Raw genomic sequence first — 16,111 nt, forward strand, 5'->3', positions numbered from 1 at the left:
AGTCACCCCAGTTGATGGTACCATCAAATAAGGCAATAAGGGACTGGTGGGGTAAATTGGAACAGTCCTCCATCATGGTGCATAAATGTTATAGCAGAAAAACCAATTGGAATATTTTTGCAAAACTAAAATTAGTGGCATAAACTTCAGCATTTTTCCTATCTATGTACAATAACGAAAGTTAAAAAAATCATACATTTACTAGCTCTAAAAAATCCCTGAAAAAAATGTTTGAAATTATATTTTGAAAAGTACTTTATAAACAATTTTTGAGGAACTATTGCAAGTCGGGACTAGGCAAACACACAACTAACAGTCTATAACCTACCCAATGTGTGAACAACATGCGCTTCATCAAAGTTATTGAGTCCATGTTCAAGTTTTCTCACCTTAATTTTAAATATTGAAAATGAGTGAGTGGAAATGAGTTGAGTGGTTAGGTTGCTCAAAAAATTTGAAAACAAATTAATGTAAAAATCTGTAATAATCCCTACTGCAGCATATTGATAATAACTACTTATATTCCAAGATTGAAGCAAATCCATTCTGAATAAATTTGTACATTCAGCACATCAACATGATTGTTTTGATGAATCTGGTGCTATCATGTATCATTCCGCAAAGTTAGAAACTTATTGAAGACTCGTCGCGAAGAAATTTTCACCTTAGGCAATGAAGAAATTATCTATTCTCTGATATTTCTAATATTGTTATATGTCGATCATCCTTTGTTTTGATGGTAAGATGAATGATGATTATAGTCATCATTGTTTCTATCAATGTAATTTATTGTGTGCTCTTGAAAATAAATCATCATCATATACTGTAGGTAGAACTATTTGCATGCATATTCCTGTTAAAATTGACTCTATTTGTGTCTACAAAAAAAGGTAGGAGCACCAAAATTTTTCTTTTCTTTAATCATCTTGGAAATTATACATCTGAAAAAAAATATTGAAAAATTCCATCCCAAAAATGGGCCAATTTTCAGCACTTTTATTGGAAAAACTATCTTTCATAGGTTTCCTAGTAGCCAATTTCAAAGATTTTAGCAACATTAGAGGTTATATGGCCCAATGGTTTGAGTTCATTATTAAATAGGGTAAACGCACCATATTTCAACACTGTAGGTAATTCCGACACTTCTCAACATTTCCTTTATATTAAGCTTTGTCTTAGTTCCACGCATGCGTAGATGGTTGAAATAGTGATGTCATACCATTGCATGCAATATTTCCACAAAACAGTAGGTCTAGCGGGAAAATGTTAAGATCCCCAGAGCAAAAGTCCGCGTCACCCTGTGAGAACATCAAAACATGTGTGAAAGTTGATAGTTGACCTTGCTCTACCAAATAGTGATAAACTGTTTGTGTAAAAAGAATATTATGGTTTGAGACTTTTAAATAAGTCTGTGAATAGATTAGGAATCCTTTAAGTATACTTGTATTTGCTGATTTTAAGTGGTAAATAAATTAATTGATGATTGATTTAAGAGACAGTTTTAGACACATAAAAACTAATTCCAACACGGTGTTGGAATTATGACACGCAGCCGTGTGTTGTATCCTGACACAGCTCACACAGGGTATTGGAATTCCAACACAGGGTGTCGGAATTACGAATTATGACTTTGAAGCGCTGTCGGAATTAGTCTCACATTATGTCGCATTCAGTCACACACATGCCGGAATTCAGCAATTTTGTAGATTTGAATTCTAAAGGCGTTTAAATAAATATGGCAACAGTTTGTGACATTTCATCATTGCTGCCGCATAGTGTGGTGTTTTGAAAAATGACGTAAACCAATCAGAACTTGAGTTGTGCATACGGCGATCTATTTATAGCCATTTATTTCTTGCTACGTCCTTAAGGCATCGGAATATGGTGTGTTTACCCTATTCACTAATATTTATTATAATTAGTGAAGATTTAATATCAATATTATTATAAATTTACAATATTATTATTATTAGTAAATTTTATTTGTTTATTCTATTTAATTTCATATTTTTTAAGCTCAATTATGGTGCCAAAACCATGAACCTGAAATTTATTCCATCCAATTCCCTTATCAAAATTTTTAGTTGGTGGCGAGCCTGAATTAGGAACTGCCTAGGACTCGGACCGAACGTAAATCAGCTTCTCTATGTCCGCTTTTTGGTCTACATTCTGGTCCCCGAATCAGACAGTCAGCTACTCTATGTCCGCTTTTTGGTCTACATTCCGGTCCCCGAATCAGACAGCTACCAGAGCCTGGTGAGGGGACTGAAGGGACTCTGCCAACTCTTGCCCTACTCTCAGGAGACCATAAAGTCGGCCAGGAGGTTCTGACTAGTCGCTGATTGCGATCAGGTTGCCAGCTGACCCAGAATAACTGTGTGCCAAGTGTAGTGACTATTCGGCCGAAGCCTAGGCGGTCTCCGAATTTTGTTAGGGTCTGCCTTCAGCTTCAAGTTATAGCATTCATATCCATCAGTTGCACCCATTTCCCTAACTCACCAGTCCCACCTGTGACCTGCAGGCAAATTCTCACCCAAAATGTTTTATTCCAGGGTAAACACACCATATCCCAACACATTAAGGACATAGCAAGAAATAAATGGCTATAAATAGATCACCGTATGAGCAACTAGAGTTCTGATTGGTTTATATCACTCTCAAAACACCCCACTATGCGCCAGCAATGATGAAACGTCACAAACTGTTGCCACATTTATTTAAAAGCCTTTAGAATTCAAATCTACAAAATCGCTAAATTCTGACACATGTGACTAAATGCGGCATATTGTGAGACTAATTTCGACAGCGCTTCAAAATTGTAATTCGTAAATCCAACACCCTGTGTTGGAATTCCGATGCCCTGTGTGAGCTGCGTCGGAATACAACACAGCTCAGAACAAGCTGTGTATGTCTAATTACGAGCTGTGTCAGAATTAGTTTTTATGTGTCTAAAACCCTCTCTTAAATCAATCATATATTAATTTATTTACCACTTAAAATCAGCAAATACAAGTATACTTAAAGGATTCCTAATATATTCAAAGACTTGTTCAAAAGTCTCAAACCATAATATTCATTCTACACAAACAGTTTATCACCATTTGGTAGAGCAAGGTCAACTCTTAACTTTCACTTGTGTTTTGATGTACCGTCAACCAGGGCTACTCGGGACGGTTTTGAGCGTTTTTCGTTAATAACTTCTTACGATGAAACATTTCATAAACAAGTTTAGGCTCATTTTATAGCTCTTTGCGAGGGCTATCGCATGGCATCTTCAAAAAAATTCCATATGCTATTTGTAAGGTGCCAGAAGCAAAAAAAGAGTGTCCCGAGTAGCCCCGTCGATATTTAGTTTTGCAATATTCCAATTAGTTTCGCTACTATAACAGTTTTATGCCGTGTCGGAGGTGCGTCCCGAGTTGCCCCGCCAGTCCCGAGTTGCCCCGGTTGACGGTACTCACTGGGTGACGTGGAGTTTTGCTCTGCGGATCTTAACATTTTCTCACCAGACCTAGTGTTTTGCAGAAATATTGCATGCAATAGTATGACGTCTCTATTTCAACCATCTATGCATGCGTGGAACCAAGACAAAGCTTAATATCAAGGAAAAAGTTGATAAGTATCAGAATTACCCACGATGTCAGAATATGGTGAGTTTACCCTAGTTAGATAGCCTTCAACATGAGCTTTCTAATTGTGCATGAAGCTTTGAAATTGGCTCATATGAAGCCTTGAAATGATAGTTTTTCCAAAGAAGTGACAAAAGTTGGTCTATTTTTGGGGTGAAACTGAAAAAAAAAAGGAAAAAATTTGTAGCTTTTTCAGTTTTTGACTTAGGTACTCCACTCATACATATATGATATTTTTATATTTTTCATCTTGGCAGTGGTGAAATTTTCATTAGAATCAAAGAAAATATTTTTTTTGCACATAGGATGAAAGGCCTACCCCTACCTACCAATGGTGCTGAAATCTTTGAAATTGGCTATACTAGGAAACCTATGAAAGATAGTTTTTCCAATAAAAGTGCCCAAAAATTTGCCCCTTTCTGGGATGGCATTTTTCGATATTTTTTTCTTTTCTAGATGTATAATTTCCATTATGATTGAAGAAAAAATTTGTTGTGCACATCAGCACATACCTACTTTTGGACCACACTCAGGAAGATGTATATAAACGGGGAAATTTCCCGCGCATGAATAGTTTTTTTAAGCCCTAGGTCAGCGCAGTTCGCGCAAAGCAATCTAATTATATTTTCTTTGCACAGGCGTTTGCGCAAATCACGGTCATCGATTTCACACTCGTGAATTCACACCGCAGCACTCGGCGCGGGCCGCGGAGCCGTCCGACACAGTTCTGATTTAGACAGTTCATCTGAATGGAATGGCAACATCATCTGTATATTTCAAGTAACGCTGAACCAGCGTTGCCAGATGGTATATTTCTATACCAGATTTAACAAATCTGGTATTTTCAGAAGGTGTCTGGTATGAATATTTTAGATCTGGTATATATGCCTAAATCTGGTATTTTTCTGGTATTTTCTGACTTACTGCAAATTTACTGCATTAAGTTCCACCTCTGAAGTTTGAACTTCCTCCAGCGTAGGCAGGGATTATATTATTATTTATATAGATTGCCTCCAGAGCGGCGCAATTAGAGCTTTCCCACCATTTTTGGAACTGCAAGTTTACCGCAAGTTTTCAAGTCAACCAGAACTTGAACACTTTTTATGCAGCTAATGAATTTCGCAAACTTTGCTGGAAGAGAGATTATTGAATTTTAGAAAAAAGGCGGGATAATTCAATGAAGGGTGGTGGCAGAACTGCAATCTTGATACTCTATTGCGATTCATGCTATGATAACCTATGTAACAATTTTCATATGATAGTTATAATTTTTGCACATTCAAAGTACACATGACATAACATAACGCAACCAGATTTGGAAACCATAATTGCTCAAATGAAGCAAAAATAAAAGACAGACCATTGACTTATCTTGCAAATATATATATATATATATACAGCAATTTCTTGATTAGCACGGTTTTGAATACCGCGGTTTTGATTAACGCGGAAAAAAAATTTGCAACCTACCCTCAATCTACGCGGTGCCAGTTTTGATTAGCACGACTTTTTTTCACAACGCATCATTTTCCCGCCTCTAACCAGAGGTGTTACGTTTGTAACAAAAGTGTTACTTTTTGCTTATTAGATCTTATGTTGTTACTTTTGTTACGACTTTTGGAAAAATTTGCCAAATGTTGTTACTTTATGAATTTCAGCCAATAATTCTTTAAATAAGGTCCCGTTCTGAAGGCACTCATGCTGACTACAGAGTCGGTTTAACCGTGCCTTGTCTCGTTCATAACTGGAATGGTCGAGTTCGGCAACGTTTGCCGGTAAGTGCGCCATGCCGGTGCTCTAGTTACTCGTTAGCCTTCAACTGGTCAAGATTGCTGCCATATCTACTGCTCACTTTTATCAAACTACATAATTTTCCTTGATAAATTACCGTCATAATTATGGACAAAAAGGGAATGCTTAAACATAAAAATATCACTTTGGAGACTAAGCTTGAAATAATTAAGCGTTTTGATAATGGTGAAACAAAAACAAAGATCGGTGAAGACCCAGGGTTTCCCCGAGTCAACAATACGCACAATTTTGAAAAAATCGTCCGAGTATCAAGAGAAAGGCAAAATTGCTTCTACGTCGTCGAGCGTACAATGCACTAGAAATAGGACTCGTATAATGATCGAAATGGAGGATTTGCTTTTTATTTGAATTGCTATTTGAATTGCTATCGCACAATTATGCAGGAGAGCAAGAAATCTACTGTGCAATTGAAATTTGATTCATTTTTCAGTAAAAAATAAATGTTAATTCATTCACATTTCTTTCATTTATTTCCCCTATTATTTAGAAAAAAATATGATGAATTTTAGTAGAAAAAATTATTATGTAACTTTGCTATTTTTGAGGATTCATTATTATTATTCCCATATATTCTTAAGTTTGATTAGCGCGGTTTTGCTTAACACGGTAAAACTCGGGGATTTATTAACCGCGGTAATCAAGGGACTGATGTATTCATATTTTGTATCACATAGTATAATTACGCTCTGCAATTATGCCATATTGACCTAATTTGTATAGTCCATTTACGCGCATTGTTATTAGGTATTGATCGTGTCGATTTCGCCGGCCGGGAGGATGTCGGGAATGTAGTCCCAACATTGGCATGCAGGATCGTACTGTTGACGTACAGGCATAGTGGCAAACCAGAGCTTTTTTAGAATCAGTTCATTTTTAATTTCCTCATTTACTCAAGATTTAAACCAATTTCTTAAGTATGATAATGCTGGTATCCAGGATACTTTACTGGTCTACTTATTGGACTCAAAAATGAACTTGAGGGAGAGTCTAAAAAACTATCTGCTTTGAGTGCTGGCTGTGTATCAACAGCGGTAAGGCGTAGGGAGTTGCTTACCAAAAATCGTGAGGAGGTTAGATGGCATGGGATAGAGCTGTTGAGCAGTTTTATATATGGCATAGCCATAGAGGGTTTGTATAATCATGGTGCAATTCTATAGGTTATTCAAAAGAACCTGGTCTTTTGTCATTTTGAACCGATCGACACCTTTACGGACTGAGGACCGATCATGTAACACAACCTTACCCGGCAAAAGCTTTCTTGCTTCTGAAGAAAGGGGCGGTTCATCAGCTGAGCTGACACTGGCCGTGGGCGGGCCTTATTTGAATTTGAACACATGCATCCATTTGAAATCCTAGACCCATGGGGCCATAGTATACGAGTCAAAGAGCCTAAATTTTTAATATCTATATAAAAAATGTACGTTTCTGCATCGATTATAATGCTGTTAACATTAACAAACTTTGAAGTATCTCTAATGCAAGAAATACTTGCTTAAACAATTTTATTTTCATTATAAGCGACTGGATGCAAAAATCAGTTGCAAGAACCAACACAGCCCGGAACAACACTAATTTCGATTTATGTTAATCTCTAAATTAAAATGTATTTAGCCAGTATTTCTTGCATCAGAGATACTTTCAAGTATTTAAATGTTAACAGCATCAAAATCCACTTAGAAACTTAAACTTTTAATAGGTTTTACACTGAAATTTACGCTCCTAGTCCAAAAAACTGAAAGCGATTTGAAATAAAAAATGACAAATGAATCGATGGCGCTTTCTGGCACCTTCTGTCACAGCTGTTTGCAGTTTCAGTGCATTTTTTTAGCATAAGTTGCCAATATGTATTTAATGTAGTCTTCCCTTGTTACAAAACTTACAAAATAGCCTTGAATTATTGATTGCTAATTTCTTGCATTAGGTAAATGTTTGATTCAAATTGATCATAGAAGTAAAATTACCCATAGAAGCTTCACATATTACAGATGCCAGCGCTAGCAGCGGCAAACAAATGAACTACTTTATTGTTAGTATCTTCAGTCTTCACTACTAATATAATAATATCGTATTCTGTTTAGGTCCGGTCTCTTAAAGTGTTCCAGCAACATATTTTCCATTACTAATTTTTTAAATGTATTGACTTGTGTTGCAGTGAGATATTGAATTATTCGAATTCTAAACAAAGGTGGCACGGCCGTATTCAGATGCCAGCGCTAGCAGCAGCCATCAAATGAACTACTTTATTGTTAGTATCTTCACCAATAATTTATTAATATCGTATTCTGCTTAGGCACAGTCTCTCAAAATGTTCCAGAAAAACTTTTCCATTACCAATTATTTACATTTATTTGTTTGTCGTGCAGTGAAATATTGCTTTTTTTTGTCTCTACGTGTTCTTGTGTGTGACGTCCCCGTGGGACGACATACCGTAAAATGGGGTAACTTAGACCGGCGGGGTAACTTAGACCACTTTTCGTTTTTTTTACAAAAACCCCCACAACTCAAAAACTATTTGACATAGAAAAATTTTGTCAATGGGCATTAAAGGCCTAATACTGAGGCTACATAACACAATAGAAAGATTTATACGTCATTGATATCATTGTGGAACCAACGTAAGTAACTAAGGAATTTCCCAGTTCAAATATTTATTGATTTATTACTATCAATTTTGAAACTCCACATATTTCTAAAGGGAGTTGTGATGAGACCATGGGGATGGGGTCGAACTGTTGAGTTTAGACCATTACAACTTGCAAGAGGGGCCCAAGGCCAAGGGCATGGGGCAGTGTGGAATTCTGTATAGGTAATATATTCTCATGTCAATATAAGAAAACGTATCGAAATACCAACCCTACCACCACGTTACACCACCTTCCACTGCAATGAAAATTGACGAACTGAGCTCATTTGAAAATCGCGCATGGTTTGAAATCCAATCTCGTGTTGCCAACGACTAATCAAGTTAACTAGTCGTTTATCTGTAGGCTATCGGACACATTTTTGCAATGCATACGTTCTAAAATAAAAAAAAACACATCCAGCTTTGTAAAAAATTCTCACGATTGGACATCACCCACAAAGTTTTCGATTTCACACAAAATTATGAGATAAACTTCAACTCTTTCACTGCATACATTCACATGGAGTTTTCTGTTTACTTCTCACAAGACGGTGTTGTTATGGGCTGTCACTCTTACTGCTGGAGAGTGGTGGTTACCTTGCTCCCACTTGGGGAAGTAATGATCCCCCAGTTCCGAGTTAACGTAGTTGTTTTTAGAATCTTGAAATTCATGGTAAACATCAATATTTGTGTTGTCAGTGCTCTCCATCTCATTCTCTTTGCCCTTTTTGCAGACCATTATTTTATGTGTCAGTGGTGATTGATTAAAATTCCAAATCTCCTCTCCGCCATCATATCATACTCACACTACTGCCTGTGGTTGGTGAGTAGTGGTTGCCAAGATATACCTTTTTTAATCACTGATCATATATTCATTAATAAAGATTTTAATGTTGTGTTTTTGCAATGAGAGTTATAGATGAGAAATATATTTATCTGTTATCCTGCTTGATAGTCTATTGTGTATATATGTTTTGAAGTTTGTATTGATGTTGTGTTTAATAATAGTGTGTTAGGTGTTGATAATGTAAATATTTTACAGAAGCATCTTCAACTACTTCAAATAAGCGACCCATGCCCCATTTGTACGTTTGTACAGTTGCCAGTTTTCTATTTGTCCGGTTGTATAGTTGCCTGGTTGCCAGTTGTCAGGTTTCCCATTATCTGGTTATCCAGTTATTTGGTTAGGCTTTTGTTTTAGAGCTTTCTCTTAGGTTTAAATTTTAAGTCCCTTAATAATGAAGTTTTGTATTAGAATTAAATAAAGTTGAACAAAAAGAGAAAAACACCTGGTGGACAGGGATGGCTATAAGGGGAGTTGGGAGGCCATCTTTTATTTAACCTTTTAGACTTTAAGAACCTTGAATACCTTCCCTTGCTTAACTAATAAAGACGACCCATCACAGTGTCACACACTTATGTTTTGGTTGTGTCTAGTTTGATTTCACAATAAATAGACTTGATTCACAATTTCATTATAGAAAACATAGAGCACGTACGTGTTTACGTATTGAACAATTTAGAGTAGAACTACTATGCTGTCAATAGTAGGTCATGTAAGGCCAGCAAGCCTTCTAATAATTCAGTTGTATACCAGATTCCACCAAATACAGTTCCCTAAACCTACGGTCTCGTCTCTGCTCATCTTCATCCTTATAGCTAGCCTGGACTTAGTCATACGACTAGCAAACGTAACATGGTGGCAGCGGACAGTAACAATTGATTGTGAAGATGGAAGAGAGCAACTCACAACCGACCTACACGAAGATGGCGGCATTGAAAATGCCCGACCGCATGACGTTAGGGAATAACGCAGTGAAGAATTGGAAAATTTTCAAACAACGCTGGGAGACCTACACTGTGATTACGGACTTCAGCTCAATCTCCACAGTAAAGCAGAAAGCACTTTTCATTCATTGCCTTGATGATGACGCCCTGGATGCATACAACACATTCCAACTGGCTGAAGACGCGACAGTCAACCAGATTATTCGAGCGTTCGACAACTTCATCATCGGAGAAGCTAACGAAACCTACGAACGTTTTATGTTCAACAGAAGAAACCAAGAAGAAGGAGAATGCTTCGAACTTTTCTACGCCAAACTTCAAAGATTGATTAAGACGTGCAACTACTGCGACAACTGCAAAACGTCACTGCTGAAAGATAGAATTGTTTTAGGCATACATGATGCAAATATCCAAAAGGAACTATTGAAGACGCGTAACTTAACGCTAGAGAAAACGGTGGATATCTGTAAAGCAAATGAAAAAGCGGTGACTCATAATAAAACACTACACCCAGAAGTTAACAAGGTGATCGACTCCAAGAAAGAAGCTTCAACGAATCTGAGGAATAAACGACAGTGTAAATTTTGTGGAAGGCACCACCAATTTGACAAAAACAAATGCCCAGCATATGGAAAAACCTGCAAGAAATGTTTGAAGAAGAATCATTTTGCTTCAATGTGCTTATCGAAACCGCAATCGAGGAATTCGCTAAACAAAAACAAAGTCAACTACTTAGAAGGAAGCACTGACTCTGAGTCGGAAGAATGGATCAACAACCTCGTCGCACAAAACTGCAACAGCGATAAGATGGTAAAATGCGCTATGGAGATCGAAAATAGGACGGTGAAGTTCCAAATAGATACTGGCTCCAGCGTCAACATTCTTCCCAGGAACTATGTGAANGCACGACTAGCTATTTATGATCCAGAAAAAGAACTAACAGAGAATGATGCATCTGAGTTTGGCTTAGGAGCTGTCCTACTTCAAGACGGAAAGCCCATTGCCTACGCCAGCAGAACATTGAGCGACTGTGAACGCAACTACGCGCAAATTGAAAAAGAAATGCTAGCGATTGTTTTGGGATTGAAGAAGTTTCATCATTATGCATACGGACGAAGAGTGAAAATTGTGACGGATCACAAACCACTGACGAGCATAGCAACAAAACCCCTTTCGAAAGCTCCAAAAAGAATACAATGTATGTTATTGAAGATTCAAGAATATGACTACACATTGGAGTACAAACCTGGAACGGAAATACCTACAGCAGACGCACTATCAAGAAGCCCACTAGGAGAATGCGAGCATGTACATATGACCAGAAATCTTGAAGAGACTCCAATTAACGAAAACAGATTTAAACAGATCGAGAGAGCTACGAAGAGTGATCCAACCATGACAAGATTGAAGGAGGTTATTGCCAAAGGATGGCCAGAAAATAAAGAAGAGTTATCAAAGGACCTATTACCATACTATAACTTCAGAGATGAAATGACCATCGAAGACGGCCTAATTCTGAGAGGAGAAAGAATAATCATCCCATCATCACTACGCTACGACATGAAGAAGAAAATACATTCTGGACATTTGGGCATAAATTCGTGTCTACGCAGAGCACGAACGTACGTGTACTGGTCCGGAATGTCCGCCGAGATCAAACAGTTGGTAGAACAGTGCCCCACATGCGCGTCACTTCAAAGAAATCAACCGGCTCAACCACTATACCTGCGGATACTACCCCAAAGACCGTGGCAATATTTAGGGATAGACATCTTTACAATCAAATGAAGAAACTACCTCATAACTGTTGACTATTATAGCCAATTCTTTGAAGTCGACTACTTGAAGGATGACTTGACCTCGAACAATATTATCAGTAAACTAAAGGCGCACTTTGCAAGATACGGCATCCCCGACAAAATAGTCAGCGACAACGGCCCACAATTAGTTTCCAACGAATTTGAAAAATTCTGCCAAATGTACCAAATCCATCATGAAACTTCATCGCCAGGAAACAGCAAATCCAATGGAGCAGCAGAAGCAGCAGTCAAAATTGCAAAAACCCTTATGAAGAAATGTCACTACAAGAAAGAAGACCCATACCTAGCTCTACTAAGCTATAGAAACACCCCACAAGAAGGAATTTCGTACAGTCCAGCTCAACGGTTGATGGGACGTCGTACCAAGACCTTAATTCCAACAAACCCATCATTACTACGACCAGATGCTCCGGAACAGGAGAAATTAACGGCACAACGAGAACGAAAACAACAGCAAATAGGCGACCGAACGAAAGACAGGAAGGAGCTTAGCCCGCTGAAAACAAATGACACAGTCAGAATGCAGCCTTTGAGAAATGAAGAAATTTGGAAACCAGCCATAGTAAAGGAAGAGATCAGCAGCCGATCATACAACGTCGAGACAGATGAAGGAAAACAGTTCAGACGCAACAGGCAGCATTTACGAAGAGATCAGTCCATCATCTCGGAAACAACCAAAGAACCCAATAAACAGTCTCCTACCAAAACCGAAAATAAGAACATTCCTACCATCCCGAAATCGCCGTCGACGTCAACTCTACCAACAACTTCTACGGAACAAGCTATTTCTCCCGAAGTGAAGTCGAGAAGCGGACGAACCATAAGGCGACCGCAACGTTACCAATAGTTTTAATGTCTGTTATTTCTTTGTGTATGTCTTTGTAATGGTCTACATCTAGATTGATGTACTATGCAAAATTAGGAAATTAATTTACTTCATTGCGCCCTCTTTGTATTGTTTGAAGGGGAGATGTTACGTGTTTACGTATTGATCAAATTAGAGTAGAACTACAATGCTGTCAATAGTAGGTCATGTATGGCCAGCAAGCCTTTATACTTCAGTTGTATACCAGATTCCACCAAATAAGTTCCCCAAACCTATGGTCTCGTCTCTGCCCATCTTCCTCCTTAGCTAGCTTAGACCTAAAAGTCACATATGACTAGCACACATGCATGTCAACCTCTGTTCCTAATGCAATGCAATCTAATCCATTTTTCTACTTGCATGCATTGCAATACGTAATAAACATTTCTAGCTTAAGATATTTACAGCTTATCTGACGAGCTGAACTAATCATAGCTTACATCTCTCATTATCTAACAATAACAATTGCTAACCATGAGATTTTTTTCAGTGGTGATCACACTGAGTCGGTGCTGGTCGACTATGATCCATCACAGACCAACTTCTCTGAGCTGCTCGATGTCTTCTGGCACAACCATGAGCCAACTGGGAACCTGCCACGTCAAGTGAGCCTCAATCATTACTTTCAGATCAACTGCGCATAGCACGCTCCTGTTCAATGATATGTACTGAGAAAAAATGTTATATTTCCATGCTTGGCAATGTAAACCAAGCAGGTCAAATTGATCATGCCTAGATTTTCTTGAGTGAATGGTGTATAACTTCGAATCAAACAGTGCTAGGTTGTCTGTATGCAAGTTTTTGAACAAAATTCATCGCTATTAAATATTAAATATCTTAATATATTCCAGACCCACATACATTTTTCCTGGATTCCTTTTTCATTTTGATTCATGGATAATTGCACCACACAAAAAGTTCCTACTACGTTTATATGAATTTAAGCCATTGTTATTTACCCTAGTATGTATTTTTTAAGCCAAAACTTGTTGGTGCTTATTACTTGTTGCCTTGATTGTGCTTTGGTTCAGTTTATATTCCTTCTCATCAATCTCTTCTCAATGTTTGAAAAAGAATCATCTTGAAACTTGTCTATCTCTCCTGAAACAGTGAGCAGATTCGTGAAAGTTGGAGAATAAAATTATATAGAACCCCGTTTTTGCAGTACATGTCTGCAATTTTCTACCATGATGAGGAGCAAAAGCAGCTCGCTGAGCAGACAATGGCCGCTGAGCAGAAGAAACGTTCCAAGCCCATCACGACCGCCATTCTTCCTGCCTCCACATTCTATGATGCTGAAGAGTGAGAAATAGGGTGGTGATTTTTTTGTTCTCCAACATCAAGCCTGTGTTTCAGTTCAAATGTCTTTTGCCAGTTTTTAATGAGAAAAGTTTGAAGTTGATGCAAAATTATTTTACAAACTACTAAATTCACTTTTTTTATATTTTTATAATTTTTTCAGGAGAGAAACTGATAGGTACTAATAGTGGTTTAATGAATAGTTGTTCAGTAAGCACGCACTCACGATATATCCATTGAATTTATTGGACTTCTTCTGAGCCTAGTTTACAGTTCAAAAGCAGCGCAGTTCCCGCTAGAAAACTTGAACTTATCCATTGTGCTTGCTGCACTCATACTTACATCCTAATGACTCACCTTATGCACAGGATGGCAGTATTCATTGTTATCCTATGGAGCCCCTTTATGTGATGAGCATGTACAATGTACGTTCTTCCTCTGCAAAATTGATTTCCCGTAATCGTTTTTCCACTGATTAACCACATCATGCTCGCCTAAATTATTGAGAACTTTCTTGTAACGAGGACTGCAACAAGCTTCCTCACGGCTGTACCTTGCCCCTCAGCTACCACCAGAAGTACCTGCTGCAGCAGCACCCCAGCCTGTGCCACATGCTCGACCTGGACCCCAGCAAGGAGGGTTTGATGTCGTCACACGTCGCCGCGCGGCTCAACGGCTACATGGGAGGCTACGGGTCTCGCGCCGCCTTCGAGGAGGAGTGGCCAAGGCTCGGCCTGAGTGAAAAATGTGCCGAGTATGTGCGGAAAAATGCAAGGCACGCGCCCAAAGCTACGTGCGGCTCGGGGTAGACTAGATCTGTTATCGTTATGTACAGAATATCTATACTTACTAGCAAATCCGTCGCTGAATGAGGATAGAAATCTGATATTCTAGAGTCGTTTTGATATTCACAGAGTGAAGGGAGTTTAGCCTCCGTTATGCAGTACCTCAGTATCCCACGAGAATATCCACAATTTTTATCTTGGTAATTTACAGACACAAATTGTATTCTAGATACGCGCTCAAATAACATCGAATTACAGTACAGCAACACACACGAATTTCTTGAATATTTCTAGTTTTGTTTTGTTGGACATGTGGGGGCTGCTTCACTAGACGTGCCTTGTACCAGATTTAATTTCTATTCATTGATATTAAAATAACTCGTAAAACATCTCAAGGCCAAGTTGATGTCACCTGCCACTACCTCAGCCGAGGTGGCGCTCGTCAGAATTCCTTTGATGCGATTCGAACAGAACACCGCCTGCGGATACTTTCAGTTGCGGTCAGTGGGAGCGGTATGATGCGATAGAAATTGTACGGCATTGACATGATGATGGAAGATGATGCACTAGCGATCATGCTCTCCTTCAGAATTATTTTAAAATCACATTTGCTTACGATGCTTACGCTCATTGTTCTCCGTGCGAGCGCTACCGAAATGGTTGTTAATGAAATTATATTGCAGAGATTGCACGTTCGGTAGTAACACGAGTGTGGTTAGATTCGATCACACGCAGGGAGTCTCGTCATGTGCGCTAAATCCAATAGAATTATAATTTTAATCTGGCTCTGAGATAGTTATTTGCAGAGTTTTATGAAAATAATTTTATTATAATAATGTAAGGTGATGTTTTTAAGCGCCTGTGTAGCATGGAAAGTTTATCAGCACGAAACACGGCTCGTACTCGACGCGCCGATGATGCATTGAGCAACAAGTTTACCAAGACCTGCTCGAGGCGGATGACTTCTGCGTCGGGTTTGTGGCCGTGACCTCGTGTGTGATGACTAAAGAATATTATAATAATGTCTTGTGTTCATATCCTAACATACATCAGGCTAATAGGATATCTTGAGGTCTGCGTCGATGACTCTTGCCCGCATTTAAGGCGGACGATAACTACTAGAGCAGTTCCAATATAAGAATTATCTCCACTGAAGCTATCGGTTGCTTTTAATACTATGTTTAGAAGCGTTAGCTCTACTGTAGTCATGGCTCGTCGTGTTCGTGCTAAGCGTAAATTCGAGTTGTTGACGTTGTAGAAGAGTGTAGAGACCCAACCTTATATTTTTACTTCAATCAGAATAGTCAGGACAAATTAACTACGCATTTGCGGGAAGTGGCGGTCAGCAAAGGACCGCCATACAGCGAGTTCGTTGGTGTACCATAGGAAATAGAAGCTTGAAAGTGTAATATAAGATACGAGGTTTATGTAGCTTGTCGAATTACAGCATATACTCTATTAAACCTGAAACGCGAAGTACAAGGCCAATG

Source organism: Hyalella azteca, unplaced genomic scaffold (assembly GCF_000764305.2).
Source record: "Hyalella azteca isolate HAZT.00-mixed unplaced genomic scaffold, Hazt_2.0.2 contig13009, whole genome shotgun sequence".
In the NCBI taxonomy this organism is placed as follows: domain Eukaryota; kingdom Metazoa; phylum Arthropoda; class Malacostraca; order Amphipoda; family Hyalellidae; genus Hyalella; species Hyalella azteca.